This window comes from Balaenoptera borealis (genome assembly GCF_965194805.1).
Source record: "Balaenoptera borealis genome assembly, chromosome: 8".
Taxonomy (NCBI): domain Eukaryota; kingdom Metazoa; phylum Chordata; class Mammalia; order Artiodactyla; family Balaenopteridae; genus Balaenoptera; species Balaenoptera borealis.
In genome coordinates this window covers 104311219-104336658 of record NC_138865.1, presented here as the reverse complement: position 1 = coordinate 104336658, position 25440 = coordinate 104311219, and the positions used below count along the sequence as shown (strand labels likewise).

Sequence of the window (25440 nt, the reverse complement as noted above, 5' to 3'; positions counted from 1 at the left end):
ATGGTAGATCTTAGCAACCTCAGCATACAATGTTTTTCTTTCCTTATTAAGTCAAGAACTTTCATCTTTTCACCTAATGGAAGCACTTTACAGCTTCTCTTTGGCATATCTGAATTTTCAGCGTCACTTCTCTTGCGCTTTAGGTCATCATTAAGTAAAATAAAGGTTACTTAAACACAAGCACTGTGATACCATGGTAGTCGATCTGATAACCAAGAGGGCTACTAACTAAGGGGTGGGATATGTTGAACAAAGGGAGGAGCCACGTCCCTGGTAGAACCTCGCGAGATTTCATCATGCCACTCAGAATGGTGCACGATTTAAAACTTATGAATTTTTTATTTCTGGAATTTTCCATTTAATGTTTCAGACCCATGGTTGACCATGGGTAACTGAAACCAAGGAACATGAAACTGCAGCTAAGAGGGGGTGGGGGTGGAGTGCTACTGTACACAGCCCCAATGCTGGAGCCACCTTGGTGAGTTTGAGGGACCTTAAGGAGTCTCTGGAGGCTGGAGCGAGGTGATACAATATGGGACGTAACAGGTGGACAGATCCTGTAGGGCCGTGTTGGTTTGGGGACTGACTTTGGATTTCATTCTGAATGAGACTGAGAGTCACCAGTGAGTTCTGAGCACAGGAATGACTTCATATGACTGTGTTTTTACAGGATCGTGGTGCCGTCTTTACCCAAGATTCTATAACTAAGGAGTAGAAGAGGCTGCAATGCCTCAGGTTTTAGTAGAGAAGAAAAAATAGCATTTTATGACAAGACCACTTCGTAGGGGACACTGTGGAGATTTTATGAACAAGCTGAAGGAGAGACAAGGAAGGGACCATCTCTACTTGGGAGGAGAGGACGCTTCCTTTGCCTCCCATCTGCCCGCTCATCAGCTTCCAGATGTGGAGCAAAAGCAGTCAGTGATCATTACTACTCCTCTCTCTCCTCTGTCCTTTTTCTGCATCCCACTTCTCTCTGCTTCTCCTCTCTGTCCTCTTCTCTTCTATCCTTCCTCCAAGTCTTTTCTTTAAGGAAACAGGGTTTAGGGCAATCTTTAAATCTGTACTCTAAAGGAACCTCTCTTCTTGCTTTTCACCTTCTGATAACTTTATCAGAGGGTTATATGTATGAACAAGTAGCTTCTCCCGCTGTCAACACTAGAGGCTCAGAGGATACCTCTTTAAGCTTCATTTTTCTCCATTACAAAGACCCTTTTGCAACCTACTCAGACTACTGGACTGTGAAATGAATCAATTAATAATTGATAATATTAATAATCAAATAATCACTACCTCTCTGGGGGTGTAGTGAAGATCAAAGGAGATAGCATGTGTGAAAATATTGCTAGATGATTACATGTAAAATGATAACTTACCACTATTTTAATAATAATTTACTGTGCAGTAATTTCAAACTTACAGAAAAGTTACAAGAACAATATGAAGAACATCAGTATCCTTTTCACATGGTGTTGTTTTGCTAGGAATGCTGTAACAAAGTACCACAGACTGGACGGCTTAAACAACAGAAGCTTACTGTCTCAGTTCTGGAGAGACAAAAAGCAAGTCTAAAATCTGAAATCAAGGTGTAGGCAGGGTAGATTCCTTCTGAGGGCTTGTGAAAAAAAGGATCTGTTCCAGTTCTCTCCCCTTGGCTTGCAGATGGTGGTCTTCTCCTTATGTCTCTTTACCTTTCTTCCTTCTATGTGTCTATCTGTGTCCAGATTTCCTCTTCTTATGAAGACATCAGTCATAGTGAATTAAGGCCCACCTTAATGACCTCCCTTTAATTTGATTACCTCTTTCAAGACCCTATCTTGAAATAAGGTCATGTTCTGAGGTTCTGGGGGATAGGACTTCAACATGTGAATTTGGAAAGAGAGAACATCATTCAACCCATGGATTCTCTACCTTTACTCTGTCCTCTCTTCTCTCCCCACACCCATTATAATTAGTCTTTTTCTGAACCATTTGAGAGCAATATCTGATTTAACCCCCCGCAACCATGACTCCTTAATTCTCCAGTATGTATTTCTCCCAAGCAAAGACACTCTTGCCACACCACCAAACAACCCTCCAAGTCAGAAAATCCACCTTGACACAGGACTACCATCCAATCTACATACCCCATGCAAATTTCACCACTGTCTCAACAGTGTCCTATTTGTTCTTCTGGCCAAGGAACCTCTTCAGGAATATGTTGTTTTAGTTGATAGATCTCACCACTCTCCTGCAGTCTGGAACAGTTGCTTGGCCTTTCTCTGTCCTTTCTCTAACAGTTTTTAAGAGCACAATCTGTTCATTTTGTAGAGCAAACTTCAACCAGAGTCTGCCTGTTATTTCCTTGTGACCTAACACAGGCCACGCTTTCTTGTTAGAAACTCCACAGAAATTACACTGTTTTCTTCTCAGTGACTCACATCAGGAGGCACATGATGTTGACTGGTCCACCAATGGTCATGACAACCTCAATCACCTGGTCATAGTGCTAACTGCCAGATTTCCCTACAGTGAAGTCACCATTTTTCCTTTGTAGTTGATGAGTCCTTGGAGGGCAGATATTCAGAAATTATCCTGGCATCTTGTTTTTTCCCGGAACCCCACCCACTGCCTGAGCATCCATTGATGACTTCTGCCTAAATCAACCCTGACCAGTGATGACTGCCAAGTCGTGATTTTTCTATTTCCATCATTCCTTCTTCATTTATTAGTTGGCTTCTCATTCAAGGAAGAAATATCCCCTCACCCTGTTTATTTATATTTTTATTTGTATCAAGTGTGGACTCATGAATTCCAATTAATTCAATGGGTTGTTATATGTTACTGTCACTATTTATTTTGGTGCTTAAATTGTGCCATCTTTGGTCATTGGGAGTACCTTCTGACTCCAGTGTCTTTTGGACATGCTTCATATTCTTTGAGCTTTTCCTTACTTTATGGCAAAACAAGATAACCCATGCTCATCTCTTTCCCTTTTTTAGCTCTGGAAACAACTATTTCTCTAAGGACCCATCATTCCTTCTTGTGGAGGAAGATATTTAGAAGCCAAGATCAGCTGGATATTCAGTGTGTTCATCACTATTTTTCTGTCATTGCTCTAGGAACTCTCAAGGAACAGAGGTAGGAAAATATATATGTATCTATGTATTCTTATGCATGTATGTATATACCTGCATATATATGTATACACATGTATACATATATGTTTAAATATGTATATATACATACATATACAAGTTCATGGCAATCTCTCTGGCTGTTTTTGAACATCCACAAATTTGTTGTCACTCCTTCCACCAAAGGGTAAGTTGATGTCCCCTTCACTTGAACTGGGTTAACCTGTGACTCATGTGTAATCAGATGATTATGGCAGAAATGACGCTACATGATTTCTGAGGCCAGGTCAGAAAATGCTATGCAGCTTCTGCCTTGTTCACCAGAATACTTCCACACAAGCCCTGCGCTAGCATGTAAGAAGTTCAACTACCCTGGGGATTCCAGATGATTCCAGCCCCCAGGTCAGCTCACCCCCAGCTGAGGCCCCAGACACCATGGAGCAGGGTCATTCTGTGCCCTCTTGTGCTTGCCTGGATTCCTGACCCACAGGATATGCAAACAGAAAAAGTGATTGTTTTATGCAACTAAATTTCGGGAAGGTCTGTCATATAGCAACGAATAACTAGAGCAACTTCCAGTTCTAATACCTCAGAATGCTATCTAGATTTCTCCCTTTTTATGTTTCCAAATCATTTTTCCAACATTGAGAAAACTGGCTGCCATTATTCTCAAAATATTTACTCATTTGCTCAGTCATTTGACTTATTTGCTTAACGTAAGCGATCGTCCCACCATCCCGGTTTCATCTTCCCCCTCCCCCATCTGCTCCCTTGGCCACTAGGCATACGGCTGTCTTCATGCACTGCCCCGCTGCACGCACACACGAGCACTTCTGGACAGCCCGGTGTACCCACGCTGCCATGACTCCATCCCCTCCCAACTCTCCTTCCTCAGCTGCGGGGCATGCTTTTGCCTCTGTGAAGAAAAGGGAAGAGAAGAGGGAAAGAGGGAAGAAGGAAGAGACGTTCTGTTTGTTACGTTTATTTTATTCTAGCTGTAAGGAATCTCGTGGTCTAGACTTAGACAACAGTCGGCAAGTTACAGCTATACAGACATTGGTAGAGCTGTGGTATGGTCCACTGTGCTCCAGTATGTAAAGGACATTTAACTGTAAAACTCATCCTGACTGAATTTCACCATGTATTTCCCTAGCAGTGTTCTCTTCTCTCTGACCTTTAGCTCCTTACTTATCCAGGGGTCTGCTTTTCATTTTACTTGCATCCTCTCTCATTTGAGCTGCCTTTCATTCTCACTTTTCAGTTTGTTAGGCTAGTTTCAAACTGAGGGCAGAGAAGGCTGGTAAGGAGAACGTAGTGTACTCTCCTTGGATCACCCTCAGACGTACCTGGACAACTCTCTAGGAGGGACTGGGGATTACACAACAGTGGCTGGGAATGAGCGCCAAAGGAATTCTTTTTATTACGCACAAAATGACCCTGTGTTTACAACCTAAAGAGAAGCTCGTTTAATACATACGCACTTTGAAAAGGTGAGTGTTGTTTATCAAGTGTGTAGTCTTTCAGTGTGATAGAACTGAATTAGAACGCTGGTTTGCTGTCGTAGTCTCTGTCAAATCACTTCCTTCTCTTAGCCTCAGGTTCTTTTTTGACAAAATATACTACTTCTTACCTTATAGAATTTGTACCTAGAAAATTACAGAAGTGTTCTTAGACTTTCTAGTGAGTTTCTTTACAAAGAAAGGGTCACTTGATTAAACCATTTAATCATTAAGTGGTCATTAAACCATTTTTTAGTCACTTGATCCCTGTAAGCGCTATATTGTATGGATTCTTAGTTTGTGCTCATGTGTATTTCCCACTGGATGTTGAGACTAGAGATAATAGGTTCTATCCCCGACTCTAGAATAAAGCCGAGTTCTCAGTGTTTGTCTTTGTATAATACCCTTCCCACTTGAGGCCCTGAGCTTCCCACACTTATATTAAGAGACTAGACTATCTTAGGTTCCCAAGTCTGAATTCCTATTAGAAATGTCTGGTGAAATTTAAAAAAATACAGATTCCCCTGATGTCACCTAGACTTAATGAATCAGAATATGCACAGTTGGGGCCTGCTTGTTTGTTTTATTCAAAAGAGCTCTGATGTGATTTATGATGTAGCCACCCAGCCAAGCCCCGCTAGATGATCCAGAGAATCGTCTTAGAGAGACAGCATGACATGGTAACTGAGAGCTCTGTTCAGGGGACAGATGGGCATAGGTTCAAATATCAGCTCCCCCTGCCCCAGATACTTAGCTGGGTGACCTTGGGCAAGTCATTGAAACATCTTCCAACCTTGTTTGTAAAATAGAGATAGTAAAACTATGATCCGTGCATAATCTCTGGGTTAGCTAAGAGTCCCCCAACAAACATACATGCATGTAATACTTGAAATTGATCAAATTGCTTCCAACTCCCAAATTGGCCTATGGAAGTCCAAGTCCTGCTCAAGGTTTATACGAATCCCTGGAAGATATTTTAGTTTCCCTTGATAGGATGCTCTACTTACCTCTTCTCCTCACTGCATTGATTCAAGCATCGTTTTCTCCTTCAGTTTACATTAACTGTAACAACACAGTCACTCACATTAGCGTGCATAAGTTTGGGAGACTTTACTCGAGCATTTGGGGGGCTTCCCTGGAAGGCTGTGCACAGACCTCTGTCATGAGGCTCTCTGCTTCTCCATTTCTCTCTTTCTTTTGTTCCCACTCATCCCCTTCATCCTGCAAGGCCTAAAAGCAGGGCATTGGCTGCTTTTCTCAGGTTTTAATACCAAACATACCTATCTAAAGCCATTAAGTTTTCAGAAGAACAAAGCTCTTTCTGTCTGACAGGCTTCCTCCTCTGAACGTACTTGTGGTTTGGGGATAGCAAGCAGACACTCTTGGTTTGCTGTCTGCCTTTGTTTTTGTTCTTGTTCCACATGTAAAGCACTTAGCACAGTTCTGGCATCTGTGGTTCTCTGATCATGTGTGACACAGCTACACAGATGCAGCCCAGCCACTCTTGCCTTCTGGGGATGTTACTTCCTCTATGCCCGCACAGGCAAGCCACATTTCTTTTTATTGGAAACCAGCTGGTATCGACTGCTTTCCTCAAATCCAATTTAGTGTATAAATACAAGCATAGTTGGAGAATGATATCTGAGTACCAGGGGTTCAGAAGTCTAAAATCAGCCTCTAAAACAGTGATTGCTAACATTAATTGATTGCCAATCAAGCACTTCCTGTATAATTTCTTTCATCCTTTCAAGTATCTCTGCTTTTTTTTTTTTTTCCATAGAAGGAAACAGCCTCAGGGAGATAAAATGGCTGAGTCAGAATTTGAATTCAGAGCATGTTGCTACAAAACCTTGGCTTGTCCTACTGCATCAGATTCTCTTCTAAATAATTAATATAGAGGTCTGATCTTTGTTACATTGCAGAGGGGTTAACTGATCCTAAAAGAAGGGTTATCCACACACACAGAGATCTAATAATGAAATCATTGTAATTTAATGATAATAGTTTCTTTGTTCTTCAATAGTTAAAGCGAACTTTATCTGTAACTTCATAGTGCGTTCCCTTGTCCAAAACATAGGCAATTTAAGAAAGAAAATAAAAAAATGATTCAATGTTTCCCTATATCTTAGTGACTTTATAATAGAACTGATCAACTCTGTGTCTGCTTGTCAGAAAAATGGCAGGAAAAATATAGTTGATTCACATATTTGAAGCCTTATGACTCAAGGAGGTAGCTATAAATATTTATGACAATTCCTACCTTAACAATTCTTAATATAAACTCATGAAGACTAGCATTGTGCTTAAATTTCTCGCTTGTAATTCAATTTGGAAAAATAACATGTAGTGAGGGGAATAAAATGGATACAATACATAGAAAATATATATCAGAAAGATTTTGATCATAGATACAATAGACACTTACATATTACTTTACAGCCTATAAAATGCACAGTTATTAACTCATTCCCTCCCTATAACGACGGAAGTCTTATTATCATCACAGAATGGATGAATGGATGAGAGAACTTAGGCTCAGAAAACTGTGCAGTGCTGCTCAAAATGACACAGTTAGTAAAGGACATATCCAGGAATTAACCATGGAGTCTTTTGTCACTAAACTTTATATTCTCGCCATTATGTCATTTTAGAGCGAAGCAGATAAATAAACAAGGGTAAGGTTTGGCTATAATCTATACAATTTTTCATAGGCCAAACCTCAGGTTAATCAATAGCAAAAAAAAAAAAAAAAAATCAATAGTTCAATCATTCATTCAATTACTATGTATTTAGTTCTCACAATGTGCCAGGCAAATGGCAGGCATATCCAGGAATGCGCAAGACACAAGGTCCCAAGCTGCATGGAGCTTGCAGACAAAAAGGGAAGGGAACAATAAGTAAGCCTAGGATCTGCCCATTTGCAGACCCATTAGAAAGAATAGACAATTAATGTTTAGATCTATGTTGATACAAGTTTCCCACTGTTTTTATCAGCAAATTCCGGGATGAGAGGCAAGGCACCTGGGCACCTGGTAACCCCAGGGTGCCCTGAACAAGAGTGTGTAGCAGTAGAACAGACATCAGTGAAACGCAGCATCCAGCCTCCTCTCTCGCAGCCCGTGGTCTCTGTCGTCTTATGTCTGACAATGCACCTTTTGTTCAAACGTACCAAAGATTGATTTACCCATGGTTTACCAGAGACTTGTGTAACAAAAACACCTGACGCTTTACTGTTTCATTTACATAGTTTTTAGTCAAAGAAAAAGAAACATATCGGAAACTCTGCAGCCACTAGTCTTTAGAGACTTAGGGAAATCTATGTTCCCATTTCTAAAAACTTCAACCTTTAATACAGATGAGGTTTTTTAGTTTCAAGGTTTCTTTTTTAATTGAAGTATAGTTGATTTACAATAATTTTACATTAGTTTCAGATGTACAGCATGGTGATTCAGCATTTTTACAGATTATACTCCTTCAAAAGTTATTATAAGATAATGGCTATAATTCCTTGTGCTGTATAATATATCCTTGTTGCTTATCTATTTTATACAGAGTAGTTTGTATCTCTTAATTTACCCCTAACTTGCCCCTCCCCTCTTCCCTCTCCCCTCTGGTAACCACTAGATTGTTTTCTATATCTATGAGTCTGTTTCTGTTTTGTTATATACATTCATTTGTATTATTTTTTAGATTCCGCATTTAAGTGATATCATACAGTATTTGTCTTTGACTTATTTCACTAAGCATAATATTCTCTAGGCACATCCACATTGCTGCAAATGGCAGAGTTTCATGATTTTTTTATGGCTGAGTAATATTCCATTATATATCTTCTTTATCCATTCTTCTGTTTATGGACACCTGGGTTGCTTCCATATGTTGACTATTGTAAATCATGCTGCTGTGAACATTGGGATGCATGTATCTTTTCAAACTAGTTTTCTTGTTTTTTCTGGATATATACCCAGGAGTGGAATTGCTGGATCATATGGTAGTTCTATTTTTAGTTTTTTGAGGAAGTTCCATACAGTTTTCCAAAGTGGCTGCACAAATTTATCAAGTTTTTCTTTTAGTATGTTTTCTTTAATAAATGATTATGCATTAAAATACCTTTTAGGTATTTGGTACATGCAGAATAATATATGTAAGCTTTACGTATGCTATAACGCATGATAATATAATCAACAGTTTTGAACTCAGCATCCAATTCAAAGACAAGAACATGACCTTTGATTTACATCGACCAGTGTGTTCCTCCCCATCCATCTCACTGGTTTGTTATTTGTATGGAAATATATTTTAAAAGTCAAAGAGTATTATCCAACTTTTAGCAAATAGTAGCAATCCTTTGCCCCTTTCCATCACCGAGTCTTATTTCCCTGAGATTCACAATTTCAACACTTTCAAAATATCTCTTTGGGTGTTTGCTTCCATTTTTATAAATTATGCAATATATATTTTTAGTCTTAATTTTAGACATTATCCATTGACTTAACTATGATGGTCTGGCTACTGTTTTACAATGTGCTCCATGGCCCTTCCTTTGTACCAACACATAAGCACACATATTTTCCTTCCCTTAACTTTTCAAGATAGCTCTGTCACACTTTTAATTAAATAAACATTTCAGTGTTTATATTATTAGACTGTGTAAATATTTTCAAAACTGAGCCATGAAATACAGCATAATTATTTCCTTTCTTTGTATAAATTTTCCTCCCCTTGGGTTAAAAATTATCTTAATAATCCATTTGTTCAGGAACTTTTTTAAGCCTCCAAATATCCACCAGAACAGTAAAATTTTTATTATTTTTATTTAAAAAATCTATGTATCTATATATCAATCACCTATATGTGTTGGTGTATGTCTGTATATGTATGTATGTATGTGTATAATGTATCTGTTTTTTCTCCTTAGAGAGCTCCCTCCTGGAGCCCACCATCCTAATACTAATTGCTCTCCAGGCTTTTCAGACGGCTCTTACATTAGTCATTCCCTTTAACATCATCCTAGGGACGCTTTTTGTCTCATCTTCAGTATAAAAGCTGCTATTTTCTGAATCCCAACCTCATCTTGTTTACATTTTGGTGCCTTATTTTAATGGGGCACATGAGCTTCCTGTGTAAAGTTAATTTTTGAGTCCTTGCACATTTCAGCCTGTCCTTATTTTACTTTTACATTTGAATGAGAGTCTAGAAAACCTGATGTTAGAAATTCTTTACCAATTTAAACAGCTTGCTCCATTTTGAGAACTGTGATGACATTTTGATCCCCAGTAACTTGTTTATGAACTTGTTTACTCCCTGAAAATTCTAATGGTCTTGCCAACATCCTCAGTGTTCCTGATCTTCACCATGTTGTGCCTTGATTTGTATTTGTATAAGTATTTCACATACATACACACACACACTTATTTCCTCCCCTCCATTACCTCTGGTCCTTCTTTCTGGAACCTCTATTACTTATTTCTTGGATTTTAGAGTTGATTTTCTAATATTATAAAATTTTCCTCTCCTATTTTCCATATATTTATCTATTGTCTCTACTTTCTGGGATATTTTCTCTACATTATTTTTCAATTCAATTTGAAAATATTTTTGAGGGGCAATTGTGATTTTAATTTCTAATAACATTTTTTGCTCTGAGAGCATTTTTTTTATAGCATCATATCCTTGTTTTGTGAATATAATAATTTCTTTTACAAGTATTAAGCCTCTGATTATAGTTTCACATTTTGGGTTTTACCTTTCTTTAGAGTCTGCCTACTAATGCCTGGGAATACTTGACTATCCATTTATATTTAAGGATAAAGAATAAAAATGGGTGGGGTTTGTTGATTTATTGGGTTGCCCTCTTTGTATGATGACCTGATAATGACCCGGTTGTTTCAGTGGGCTCCTTAAAAGTCATTATCTTCTGTTTATTCCTATGGAGCTGTCAGTACCCCCAGAGAAGAGCTCCCTTCAATCTCCTGTCTGCCTTCTAGTCGGCCAAAGAGGGTAGGGAGGGTGTGGTCACCATCAAGAATATTCACTAAATTCTCTTATTTTCAAAGTGGCATTTCATGTCTACCCTCTCCCTTACTGGCCTTCCCTCTTTAAATCATCCCTCATTCTACATCCTCACATGACAAAATGCCTCCTGCTAGAATCATGAAGGAACAGTTGCCTGGCTTCACAGGGCATGCAAGAGCATCTGGGGCTCTAACTCCTTGTATAGATTCTTGATTAGTCTGGGTTTTTCACCCTATACCTTCCAAGCTACCTAACACCTTCCATTTTTGAGCTTTTCCAGGGTTCTGTGATGCAAATCAGCTTTTTTTTTTTTTTAATTAATATCCTTTTTGAAAGGCACTTGGGTTTCAGGATTTTCCAGTTTGTTATGTCAGTTACTACTTCTTCACTTACTTTTCATCTTCCAAGAACTTGTTAATGCCTTTTTTTCAGGTCAACTTGTTTCTGATTAATTTCATTTATTATTATCATTTTCTTGGTGATTCAGAAGGAAACATAGAAAAAACACATATGCTAAATTAACATTTTAACTGAAAGTCTTCTGCTTTATGTTCATGTAGTATTAATTTGTATGATGCAAATTATATCAATACAGGTTATTTGAATATTATGACTATTGACAAAGATAATATAAATGTATACTTTTCAAAATTGCAGAATGCAGTAGAAATCCTGGAATCCATTCCTTTGCTATTATTTCTTAGAACTACTCTATATAGAGATTTTTAGGTCTCATGTACTTTTTTTTTAACATCTTTATTGGAGTATAATTGCTTTACAATGGTGTGTTAGTTTCTGCTTTATAACAAAGTGAATCAGCTATATATATACATATATCCCCATATCTCCTCCCTCTTGCGTCTCCCTCCCACCCTCCCTATCCCACCCCTCAGGTGGACACAAAGCACCGAGATGATCTCCCTGTGCTATGCAGCTGCTTCCCACTAGCTATCTGTTTTACATTTGGTAGTGTATATATGTCCATGCCACTCTCTCACTTCGTCCCAGCTAACACTTCCCACTCCCCATGTCCTCAGGTTAATTCTCTATGTCTGCATCTTTATTCCTGTCCTGCCCTTGGGTTCTTCAGAACCCTGTTTTTTTTTGTTTTTTTTTTTTGTTTTTTTAGATTCCATATATATGTGTTAGCATATGGTATTTGTTTTTCTCTTTCTGACTTACGTCACTCTGTATGACAGTCTCTAGATCCACCCACCTCACTACAAATAACTCAATTTCGTTTCTTTTTATGGCTGAATAATATTCCATTGTATATATGTACCACATCTTCTTTATCCATTCATCTGTCAATGGACACTTAGGTTGCTTCCATGTCCTGGCTATTGAAAATAGTGCTGCAATGAACATTGTGGTACATGTCTCTTTTTGAATTATGGTTTTCTCAGGGTGTATGCCTAGTAGTGGGACTGCTGGGTCGTATGGTAGTTCTGTTTTTAGTTTTCTAAGGAACCTCCATACTGTTCTCCATAGTGGTTGTATCAATCTACATTTCCACCAACAGTGCAAGAGGGTTCCCTTTTCTCCACACCCTGTCCAGCATTTATTGTTTGTAGATTTTTTGATGATGGCCATTCTGACTGGTGTGAGGTGATACCTCATTGTAGCTTTGATTTGCATTTCTCTAATGATTAGTGATTTTGAGCATCCTTTCATGTGTTTGTTGGCAATCTGTATATCTTCTTTGGAGAAATGTCTATTTAGGTCTTCTGCCCATTTTTGGATTGGGTTGTTTGTTTTTCTGATATTGAGCTGCATGAGCTGCTTGTAAATTTTGGAGATTAAGCCTTTGTCAGTTGCTTCATTTGCAAATATTTTCTCCCATTCTGAGGGTTGTCTTTTCATCTGTTTATGGTTTCCTTTGCTGTGCAAAAGCTTTTAAGTTTCATTAGGTCCCATTTGTTTATTTTTGTTTTTATTTCCATATCTCTAGGAGGTGGGTCAAGAAGGATCTTGCTGTGATTTATGTCATAGAGTGTTCTGCCTATATTTTCCTCTAAGAGTTTTATAGTATCTGGCCTTACATTTAGGTCTTTAATCTATTTTGAGTTTATTTTTTTGTGTACGGTGTGAGGGAGTGTTCTAATTTCATTCTTTTACATGTATCTGTCCAATTTTCCCAGCACCACTTATTGAAGAGGCTGTCTTTTCTCCATTGTATATTCTTGCCTCCTTTATCAAAAATGAGGTGACCATATGTGTGTGGGTTTATCTCTGGGCTTTCTGTCCTGTCCCATTGAGCTATATTTCTGTTTTTGTGCCAGTACCATAGTATCTTGATTCCTGTAGCTTTGTAGTGCAGTCTGAAATCTGGCAGCCCGATTCCTCCAGCTCCAGTTTTCTTTCTCAAGATTGCTTTGGCTATTCGGGGTCTTTTGTGTTTCCATACAAATTGTTGAAATTTTTTGTTCTACTTCTGTGAAAATTGCCATTGGTAGTTTGATAGGGATTGCATTGAATCTGTAGATTGCTTTGGGTAGTAGAGTCATTTTCACAATGTTGATTCTTCCAATCCAAGAACATGGTATATCTCTCCATCTGTTTGTATCATCTTTAATTTCTTTCATCAGTGTCTTATACTTTTCTGCATACAGGTCTTTTTTCTCCTTATGTAGGTTTATTCCTAGGTATTTTATTCTTTTTGTTGCAATGGTAAATGGGAGTGTTTCCTTAATTTCTCTTTCAGATTTTTCATCATTAATGTATAGGAATGCAAGAGATTTCTGTGCATTAATTTTGTATCCTGCTACTTTACCAAATTCCTTGATTAGCTCTAGTAGTTTTCTGGTAGCATCCTTAGGATTCTCTATGTATAGTATCATGTCATCTGCAAACAGTGACAGCTTTACTTCTTCTTTTCTGATTTGGATTCCTTTTATTTCTTTTTCTTCTCTGATTGTTGTGGCTAAAACTTCCAAAACTATGTTGAATAATAGTGGTGACAGTGGACAACCTTGTCTTGTTCCTGATCTTACAGGAAATGGTTTCAGGTTTTCACCATTGAGAATGATGTTGCCTGTGGGTTTGTCACATATGGCCCTTATTATGTTGAGGTAAGTTCCCTCTATGCCTGCTTTCTGGAGGGTTTTATCATAAATGTGTGTTGAATTTTGCCAAAAGCTTTTTCTGCACCTATTGAGATGATCATATGGTTTTTCTCCTTTGGTTTATTAATATGGTTTATCACATTGATTGATTTGGATATACTGAAGAATCCTTGCATTCCTTGGATAAACCCAACTTGATCATGGTGTATGATCCTTTTAATGTGCTGTTGGATTCTGTTTGCTAGTTTTTTGTTGAGGATTTTTGCATCTATGTTCATCAGTGATACCGGCCTATAGTTTTCTTTCCTTGTGACATGTTTGTCTGGTTTGGGTATCAGGGTGATGGTGGTCTCGTAGAATGAGTTTGGGAGTGTTCCTCCCTCTGCTATATTTTGAAAGAATTTGAGAAGGGTAGGTGCTGGCTCTTCTCTAAATGTTTGACAGAATTCGCCTGTGAAGCCATCTGGTCCTGGGCTTTTGTTTGTTGGAAGATTTTTAATCACAGTCTCAATTTCAGTGCTTGTGATTGGTCTATTTATATTTTCTATTTCTCCCTGGTTAAGTCTCGGAAGGTTGTGGTTTTCTAAGAATTTGTCGATTTCTTCCATGTTGTGCATTTGATTGGCATATAGTTGCTTGTAGTAATCTCTCATGATCCTTTGTATTTCTGCACTGTCAGTTGTAAGAATTTGTCGATTTCTTCCATGTTGTGCATTTGATTGGCATATAGTTGCTTGTAGTAACCTCTCATGATCCTTTGTATTTCTGCACTGTCAGTTGTTACTTCTCCTTTTTCATTTCAAATTCTATTGATTTGAGTCTTCTCCCTTTTTTCCTTGATGAGTCTGGCTAATGGTTTATCAATTTTGTTTATCTTCTCAAAGAACCAGCTTTTAGTTTTATTGATCTTTGCTATCATTTTCTTCATTTCTTTATCATTTATTTCTGATCTGATCTTTATGATTTCTTTCCTTCTGCTAACTTTGGGGTTTCTTTGTTTTTCTTTCTCTAATTGCTCTAGGTGTAAGTTTAGGTTGTTTATTTGAGATGTTTCCTATTTTTTGAGGTAGGATTTTATTGCTATAAACTTCCCTTTTAGAACTGCTTTTGCTGCATCCCATAAGTTTTGAGTCGTCATGTTTTCATTGTCATTTGTTTCTAGGTATTTTTTTATTTCTTCTTTGATTTCTTCAGTGATCTCTTGGTTATTTAGTAGTGTACTGTTTAGCCTCCATGTGTTTGTATTTTTTACAGATTTTTTCCTGTAATTGATATCTAGTCTCAAAGCACCGTGGTCAGAAAAGATACTTGATACGACTTCAATTTTCTTAAACTTACCGAGGCTTGATTTGTGACCCAAGATATGATCTATCCTGGAGAATGCTCCATGAGCACTTGAGAAGAAAGTGTATTCTGCTGTTTTTGGATGGAATGTCCTATAAATATCAATTAAGTCTACCTTGTTTAATGTATCATTTAAAGCTTGCTTTTCCTTTTTTATTTTCATTTTGGATGATCTGTCCATTGGTGAAAGTGAGGTGTTAAAGTCCCCTACTATGATTGTGTTACTGTCGATTTCCCTTTTTATGGCTCTTAGCATTTGCCTTATGTATTGAGGTGCTCCTATGTTGGGTGCATAAATATTTACAATTGTTACATCTTCTTGGATTGATCCCTTGATCATTATATAGTGTCCTTCTTTGTCTCTTGTAATAGTCTCTATTTTAAAGTCTATTTTGTCTGATATGAGAATTGCTACTCCAGCTTTCTTTTGATTTCCATTTGTATGGAATACCTTTTTCCATCCCCTCACTTTCAGTCCCTATGTCTGAAGTGGGTCTCTTGTAGACAGCATACGTACGGGTCTTCTTTTTGAACCATTCAGCCAGTCTATGTCTTTTGTTGGGAGCATTTAATCTATTTACATTTAAGGTAATTATCGATATGTATGTTCCTATTACCATTTTCTTAATTGTTTTGGGTTTGTTATTGTAGGTCTTTCCTTCTCTGTGTTTCCTGCCTAGAGAAGTTCCTTTAGCATTTGTTGTAAAGCTGGTTTGGTGGTGCTGAATTCTCTTAGCTTTTGCTTGTCTATAAAGGTTTTAATTTCTCTGTCAAATCTGAATGAGATCCTTGCTGGGTAGAGTAACCTTGGTTGTAGGTTTTTCCCTTTCATAACTTTAAATATGTCCTGCCACTCCCTTCTCTCTTGCAGAGTTTCTCCTGAAAGATCAGCTGTTAACCTTATGGGGATTCCCTTGGATGTCATTTGTTGTTTTTCCCTTGCTGCTTTTAATATTTTTTCTTTGTGTTTAATTTTTGATAGTTTGATTAATATGTGTCTTGGTGTGTTTCTCCCTGGATTTATCCTGTATGGGACTGTCTGCGCTTCCTGGACTTGAATGACTATTTCCTTTCCCATATTAGGGAAGTTTTCAACTATAATCTCTGCAAATATTTTCTCAGTCTCTTTCTTTTTCTCTTCTTCTTCTGGGACCCCTATAATTTGAATGTTGGTGTGTTTAATGTTGTCCCAGAGGTCTCTGAGACTGTCCTCAATTCTTTTCATTCTTTTTTCTGTATTCTGCTCTGTGGTAGTTATTTCCACTATTTTATCTTCCAGGTCACTTATCCATTCTTCTGCCTCAGTTATTCTGCTATTGATTCCTTCTAGAGAATTCTTCCTTTCATTTATTGTGTTGTTCATCATTGTTTGCTCTTTAGTTCTCCTAGGTCCTTGTTAAATGTTTCTTGTATTTTCTCCATTCTGTTTCCAAGATTTTGGATCATCTTTACTGTCATTACTCTGAATTTTTTTTCAAGTAGACTGCCTATTTCCTCTTCATTTGTTTGGTCTGATGGGTTTTTACCTTGCTCCTTCATCTGCTGTGTGTTTCTGTGTCTTGTCATTTTGCTTAACTTACTGTGTTTGGTGTCTCCTTTTCATAGGCTACAGGTTCGTAGTTCCTGTTGTTTTTGGTGTCTGCCCCCAGTGGCTAAGGTTGGTTCAGTGGGTTGTGTTGGCTTCCTGGTGGAGGGTACTGGTGCCTGTGTTCTGGTGAATGAGGCTGGATCTTGTCTTTCTGGTGTGCAGGACCATGTCCGGTGGTGTGTTTTGGGGTGCCTGTGACCTTATTATGTTTTTAGGCAGCCTCTCTGCTTATGGGTGGGGTTGTGTTCCTGTCTTGCTAGTTGTTTGGCATAGGGTGTCCAGCACTGTAGCTTGCTCGTCATTGAGTGGAGCTGGGTCTTAGCATTGAGATGGAGATCTCTGGGAGAGCTTTTGCCGTTTGATACTACATGGAGCCGGGAGGTCTCTGGTGGACCAATGTCCTGAACTCAGCTCTCCCACCTCAGAGGCACAGGCCTGACACCCAGCCGGAGCACCAAGACCCTGTCAGCCACATGGCTGGCAGGCAGAGGCCCAAGGGCCTCGAGTGTCCTAGGGAAAATGCCACACACCGCCTCTTGCTGCATTCTGTGCCACAGGGACCACTGCCTGGCTGACCATTGGTGGAGCCAGACCTGTAACCACCTGCGAGGTCTCATGTACTTTTTCAAAAACACATAACTCAAGCATATTGAAGAAGGAGCACGTGATTTGACAAAAATGCTTGTGAATGTTATGCCATTGAAAGTTCAGGGATATGTGAGAATAAGTGGAAAGGAGACCTTGGGAACTGCAGGAGGAGCGGCCTTTCTGAGGAAATGAATAATCATTGAGACATGGAGGGTGAGTAAGGACTGGTCAGGATAACAGGGTTGAGCATGTGTGCACGTGTGCATTTACTGAAGGTGTTAGAAAGTACTGGGGAATTAAAGGGCTTCACCCAAAAGCTGACATACTTAGAGTAAATTTGAGATGCTAAGTACAGATGAAGAGCGAAGAGGAACCACTGGAGGATCTTTTTAAAAAGAAGCCTGAAAAAATCAGATTTTAATTTTAGAAATGTTTCTCTAACCAATTTGTGGTTGCTAAGGAGGGAGGGGGTGGGGGAGGGATGGAGTGAGAGTTTGGGACTAGCAGATGTAAACTATTATATATAGGATGGATAAACAACAAGGTCTTACTGTATAGCACAGAGAACTATATTCAATATCCTGTGATAAACCATAATGGAAAGGAAAATGAAAAAGAATACATATTATATATATATGTAACTGAATCACTTTGCTGTAGAGCAGAAATTAACACACATTGTAAATCAACTATACATCAATAAAATGAATTAAAAAGCAAACAATAAAGAAATCAATTTGAATAACAATGATAAAAAAAGAGATATATCTCTAGCTTTAGAGTACAGAATGAACTACAGAGGGGCAAGTGTAGAGGTTAGAAGTTCAGATAGAAGGCTGCTGTTGATATCCAAGAAGAAAAGGATTGGGTCACAGTATGCTAATGGTGTGTTGGAAAGAAATGGATGAATTTTAGAAGTATTAGGTAGATGAATCAAAGGGACTTGTTGATGGATTAGATTTGAAATAAGACAGAGAAAAACTGAAGGTTACTCTCCATTCATTCAATCATTCATTTGGCTTAGAAGCCTGAGTGCAAGTTCCTTTTGAAAGGGAACGTGTATGGTAAAGCATATTGAGATGGTAGATTATCAATAATTTCAATTTAGACATACCTGCAGGTCATTCAAGTTGAAATTTCATGTAAGAAATTGGATGTGCTTTGGAGCCAGGAGTTCTTCTAGACTGCATGTGGCTCTGAAATAATCAGCATAACAGGGTGAAATTGGATCCACAAGAGTAGATGAGATCATTCAAGAAGGGCATGACTATTGAGAAGGAATATGAGCCTGGAATTCATCTGTGAGGAAAACCAGCATTTAGAGGACAGCTAGAGGAAGAGAAATCTCCAGGGCAGTTTGAGACAAAGTCATTAGAGAAGTGGAAAGAAACCAAGTCACATGAGTTGTCAACGAAAGAAAGAGAATAGCATGTTTCAAGAAGAAAAGGATGGTCGGGCTTCCCTGGTGGCGCAGTGGTTAAGAATCTGCCTGCCAATGCAGGGGACACGGGTTCGAGCCCTGGTCTGGGAAGATCCCACATGCCGCGGAGCAACTAAGCCCGTGAGCCACAACTACTGAGCCTGCACATCTGGAGCCTGTGCTCCACAACGGGAGAGGCCGCGACAGTGAGAGGCCCACGCACCACAATGAAGAGTGGCCCCCGCTCGCTGCAACTGGAGAAAGCCCTCACACAGAAACGAAGACCCAACACAGCCAAAAATAAATAAATTTTAAAAAAGAAGAAAAGGATGGTCAATTAAATAAACAATTGAAAGGTGCCCAAAGATTCAGCAACAAAGAGGTCACTGATGATCTTGTTGAAAGAGTTTCAGTGAAGAGGTGGGAGAAACCTAATTGGAGAGGTTTGAAAAGTGGCTGGGAAATGGAGATACGTAAACAGCTAGTGTAGACGAGATTTTCAAGAAGCTTGGCTAAGGAGAGGGAAGAAAGAACTGGAAGATAGAAGGGGAGGCAAGAGGGAGGAGAAAGAGTTGTTCTAGATTGTTTATAGGGAGAGAATTGAACATGTGTAAAATGTTGGAAAAAGCCAGTGGGGAGGAGGAGGTAGAGAATGCGACAGGGACATGCATAAAGGAAGGGATCTGAAAAGTCAAGAAAGGATTGGGCGTATGTATTGTGTAGCACAGATATAGAAACTTTCTTTTCCTTTCCTTTCTTTCTTTCTTTTTTTTTTGAGATGAACAAGGGAAGATGGATACATATAAAGCTAAATGTACAGGTCAAGTTTTGAACAGTTGAGGACATTTATTTCTAATGTTTTTATGTAGTTGGCTAAAAGGAACTGAAATAATCTTCTGCAAGTGGGGTGGCAGAGAGAATGTAGAAATTTTGAAATAATTATTGTGGAGAAAAGGAAATGAAAACATAACTGAAATTGCCTTGAAGAGTGAAGGGTTAAATGGAAACAGATGATCATAATTTCATAATGACATCACATGTCTGTGTTGTAGAAAAATGTTGGCTTTGCAGCCACAAAGAGCTGGATTTGAATTCTCCTCAACAGCATGACAGTAAATTAATTAAATTTCCTGAGTCTTCATTTTGTCATCTGTACAATGGGGTAATTTTATCTACTTTGCAGAATTGGGCATTGACAGCCCTTGGCACAGAATAGCTATTATTTTTATTAATACATTTTTTCTTTTGATGACTATCCAAGATGTATTTTGTTCCAAGTTTAAAAAACCATATTCTCCAAAAATTACTAAGGACATTTACTTCTTTCCATATGATTATAAAAAGTAGCTCTGTCAGTGTTTTCCAGTGTATGTTCTTCAGAGATATTAATTCCTTATGATGTTACTATTTACTGAGACAGACCACTTTTAGTGATCAAATGTGTTTGGGAAATGTTTCTTTACATTTACGTTACAGTAAAGAAATCTGTTTCTTTAATATGACTTGGTGTCTTTAACATACCCATGTGCATTATGAATGTTCACAAGAAACATATAATGTGTGACACAATACCCAAGGTTTAGGATCAATATTTTCCTTTTGGAGGGGCAACACAAGGGACCAATGTTCTGTAGAAATCCTCAGTAAAGATTCCTTCTGGCCAGAGACCTCTTTTAAGTTGATAGAGAAGATCATTAAAACCTAATTAATGGTAGAAAAGAGATATCTGCAGCATTATTCACAATAATCAAGATACAGAAACAACTGAATTGTCTGCTGATAAGTGAAGGGATAAAGTAAATGTGAGATGAATATATTATTCATCTATAAAAAAGGAAGTCCTGGGACTTCCCAGGTGGTCCAGTGGGTAAGACTCTGCGTTCCCACTGCAGGGGGCCTGGGTTCGATCCCTGGTCAGGGAGCTAAGATCCCATAAGCTGCATGGCTGCACCAATGGGGATCTAATGTACAGCATGGTGACTATAATTAATAACACTGTATTGTATACTTGAAATTTGCTAAGAAAACACATCTTTAGTGTTCCCATACCAAAAAAAAAAAAAGATAACTATGTGAGGTGATGGATATGTTAATTAGGTTGTGATAATCATTTCATAATGTATAGGTGTATCAAAACATCATGTTGTGTATCTTAAATACACATAATTTTTATTTGTCAATTTTACCTCAGTGAAGCTGGGGGGAAAATAAGTGGTAGCATGCTCATTCTTACCACTGAGAATCCCTGATGGGAATCATTAATTTCTAAATTTGTTTGCTGACATGTTTATTCTTTCTCATTTGTCTCTCATGCATGCACTCAGAGGAGTACTGAAGCTGGCTTGTATTGCCCCACAAGAGACTATTGTTAAATTTTCAGGAATTTTGTGAGTCAGCTGATGTCCTGTTGATAGCTTGAAAACAACCATGGTGGGAGTATTTACACCACAGAAATTGGCAAACACGACAGATCCGAGCTTCCTTTTCAGAAAGCCCATTGTTGAGCATTTACCAGCACACCACTGAAACTGATTTCAGACAGTACAATATTAAAGTGAATCTGCACTCAAGGGCCTTCCTTTCTGGTGAGGAAAAATAAGAAATGGACCCAAATAAATATAAAACATGATGGAAAGTGATTCTTAACGCTTAAAACAAATAACATTGGTGGAAACCTTGCTATGTGTTTGGCGTTACTGGAAGTGCTGTTTGTGTATTTTCTATCAAATTCTCAAAGCTAACTTGGTGAAGTAGCTGATGTTATTATCCTTGTGTTGTTAATAAAGAAGGAAGCATAGAGAGCATAAATAATTTTTTAGAAACTATGTAGTTAGTAGGTGGCAGAGTCAGAAGTCTAACTCAGGGTGTCAGAATCTGGCACCCAAGCCACAGGCATTGTGTTTGATCACATCTTCCACGCACTTAGAGGTGGTCAGCTAAAGTAGTGTGGGTATCCTGACGTGGGGAAAAGGGAGGACAGAGAGCTCAGGAACATGGCAGCCTTTTGAAAATCCTTCATTTGTGCTTGTAACGCATAGACACAGCCCCTTTTCCCCACCTACACTCCCTGCACGAGTACAAAGGAGTGAGCTGAGGTGAGCCCTGCCATTAGAGGCCTAAACTCCAATTGTCCTTTTCTCTGGCCTGGAGCCAGATCCCCTGCTCTAGTCCGTGTCGTTTTTCTCTGAGGTATGCACAAAGTAGAGGTTACTTGTGTCACATCTGTTCCTGCTTTGTGGGTCCATTCGGAAAAGAGAAAAAAAATCACTGACTTTATTTTCCAAGAGAGACCCTTTAAGAAAGGCCGGATGCAGGGTGGCCAGGAGGGAAACCTGTGCACGTCCTTAAAAGCAATCTTTTCAGCTTTAGCATTCATAAAGCATACCTTGGCACATGTGTTCAGACTCTAATGACTCCTCCCCGACCCCTGTTCAGGTTTAGAATTTCAGAAACGTCACAATGTTACATTCCTTCTCCGCAAAGGAAATCGGACCACTATGTCTATATTACACACCCAGATGCAAAATCTTCACAGATAGGATTGGCTTTTCTATGGTTTTTCACCAGAACAGCTTCCCACTTTAAAGCAGCCTTGTATTTTTGAGTCCTGGTGTTTTCACTAAAAGGCTTTCTCCTGCTAAGAGCCTTTGTTTGAAATGATAGTGTTTTTTAGGGCGCCTTATTTCTTTGATTCTTCCATATCGTGTATTCTCTGTTTTAAAATACTCAAGGTACACAGCTGGATATGGTTATAGGCAAATTCTATGTCTACGTGGCAATTCATATTTGAAATTAAACTGAAAAAAAATGTGGATAATTTTCAGGGCAGTGTGCGCATGACTCCTTGAAATGGGGCATCCTGTCTGGCTATAGGGCTGATTTCAGAAAAACTGGATGTTCTTTTCCTCTTCTCTTATGGTGGATTTGTAGTAATTCAGTTAGTAAGTAGACAGGTAAAAACCTCATGGCTTCGTAGAGCAAGCTCCTTTATCCTGGCGGGGAACTGCTAAGCAAGGAGAGTCACGGTAAGACCTCTATTTTCATGAGCCCCCCTCTGATAACTCTGTGGAGTTAGTGGGGAGACCCCGAAAGGAGAGATCAGAGAGAAGAAGAGGAAACAGGACATTACTCACATTCATCACCAAATTAATTAGGAGTGAGTCACTGTCACTCTTGACAGCCCTGCTTGAAACAATCTCTTGACTCTGAACTTTTGTGAAGGGGATGGAACATTCCTGCCTCATTGCCCTGGGTAGCTAATTCTCTTTTTCATGCACTCATCTCTTGTCTTCCCAACTACATACTAGAAGTTCTTTGTGGGCAGGAAATATGCTTTGCAATTATACATGTCTTCCTGTTTAGGCCACTGCTTTCTACTCCAGAAGTATTTTTAAAGTTTGTATTTATTTATTTTTGACAGATAAAAATTGTGTCTATTTAAGGTATGCAGTGTGATGCTTTGATATATGTGTACATGGTGAAATGATTGCCACAATCAAACGAACTAACGTAGCCCTCACTTCCCATAGTCACCATTCTTGGGGGTGGGCGATGGGAAGAATATTTGTGATTTACTGTCTGAGCAAATTTCAAGTAGACATGGTTATCAGCTGTAGTCACCAGGCTGCGCATTAGATCTACAGAATTTATTCATCTTATAACTGAAAGTTTGTACCCTTTGATCAATAGCCCCTCTTTCCCCTCACCCTCTAGACTCTGGTAGTTACCATTCTACTCTCTGTCGTTATGAGTTTGACTTTTTTTCTTTTTAGATTCTACATTTAAGTGAGATCAGGATTATTTGGTTAAATGATTACTGGTAATTCTCTCTCTCTCTCTCTTTCCCTTCCCCCTTTCCCACCCTGTGAACAATCTACACAGAACATCCTTGATGATTTGATATCGAGATACCTCTCAGGTCTCCATTTCCATTTATTTGTTCAGACAGATCTACATATTGGAGAGGAAATGTCTGAGTTTCTATATCCACCTTTGAAATCTCTCTCATAGGACTCATGGCAAATCATTAACCAATTTGTTCCTCAGTGTTCTTGTCTGTTAAATATAATTATTAAACTAGATATATGCTAAGAGCTTGGAACAGTGCCTGGCATGTATTAGGCATTTAATACATATAATTTCCTTTCCCTTCCCAAATTTTCCTGCAACCTTGTGGTCAGTCCCATGCCAGCTACCTCATCACCTTTTGTCTTTTGGTAGCTCTCATCCTTGCTTTCTTATAAGGAAACAAAATAAATAAATACAAAGCAATTGTAATTTCATTTTTAAAAAGACATGTTTGGTTGGGAAAGAATGATGTTTTGTTGTATTGTACCACCTGATTTTGACAGTTGACTAAAATACAGTGCCATATCTTCATTTATTGAACCAGTTACTTAGACACGTTTGTGTCCTGCAGCAATCTGAAAACAAATTGTTCTTCACTAAGTGGGGTGTGGTATACCAAAAGAAGAGGGCATTTGGAAAGAGAGTTATGGAGTGCCATTCATCATGTATTCCTCAGTCAGAATAACCCAGAGGATGCCTGTATGGGTTCATTTACTGAGTACCCATTTATCGAACACCTTCAAGGCTCTAGACCAGGCAGTAAGTGCCACAGGTGACTTTAAGGTAAAAGACAGCATCTTTAATCCAAAGGTACCCATCCAGTAAGGAAGATAGATGCACAAAAGCAAAATGACAATGCAGTGGAAGGGTTTTCTGCTGTGAACACAGGATGCTTTGGGAACACAGGATAGAAAACAAGACACAGAGGAGGTTTCCTAATGGGTGTGATGAGAATATGAATGGAGGAAATAAAAGCTCATGCAATGTCAGCACTGGGACGACCCTCAGAGGTCATGTGGCCCAAACTTTCCTGCTGGAAACCAGGTAACCGAAGGCTAGAGAAATACCCAAGCTCTCGTGACACATTCCAGGAAGCTGGAATGAGAATCTTCTCAATTTACACATAAGTCTGTGGGATGTGGGCAGATGTTGCAGGTTGGGTTCTCTGGGGGCAGACACTGAGATGCAGTTTAGTATGCAGTATGCTTATTAGGGATCGATACCTGTGAAAGGCAGAGGGAGGCATGGGATTGACTGAGGGAGAGGTTACACAGCCATGCAGGCCTGGCCAAGGCTCCGCCAGGCCAGAAAGGAACTTGTCGGGGTGTCTCACATGAGGCCAATATGGTGAGATGTAGTACTGGCCTGGCTCAGTCTCTGGGTGCAGACTCTCTCAGGGAGGGTGCAGGCTCTACGAGGCAGTTCTCTGCAGCCAGGTGGGTCCAGGGTTGCTGGCAGGTGGAGGCTCTCTGCTGACTGCATCCCCAGCCCCTGGGTAGCAATGACCTTCCTTAAAAGGGGACCCGGGGCAGCACAGAACTGGATTCAACTAATACTAATATTTACTGAAAACTTACTATGTGCCAGACACTGTGTCCAGCCATTTTATATACATTATCTCATTCGAGCCTCCCAGCCACCTTTTGGGGGAAGTGTTATGTCATCTGTAAGTTCACAAATGTATGGGCCAGTTTCTTCATAGCCATGAAAATAAAAGCAAAACCGCCTTTCAAGTGAGCATCCCAAGGAGTTTGGGGCATTTACTAGCATCATCTGTTTCTGAAGTCGGCAACAGACGTTGAAACAATCATTTATCTCACGAGGGAGCTGAGACTGAATCAGGCTACGGTTTTGTTTAAGACAAACTATCGAATCTGAGTCAAAAGGGCCAATCTCCATGTCAGTTCCATTTCCTCACCTGAGGAGCTTACAGTGATCACTGAGGGAACAGACCATT

At 39.1% G+C, this 25440-nt stretch overlaps 1 long non-coding RNA gene across 9 annotated transcripts in view; it reads left to right on the top strand.

Moving 5' to 3' along the window:
• Positions 1 to 25440, top strand: part of LOC309633436 — a 360009-nt gene that overhangs the window by 4810 nt on the left and 329759 nt on the right. For all 9 annotated transcript variants that reach the window (XR_014247507.1, XR_014247508.1, XR_014247509.1 and 6 more), the window contains exon 2: positions 2982 to 3120. This is a non-coding gene — a long non-coding RNA (uncharacterized lncRNA). The remainder of the gene's footprint in view (positions 1 to 2981; positions 3121 to 25440) is intronic.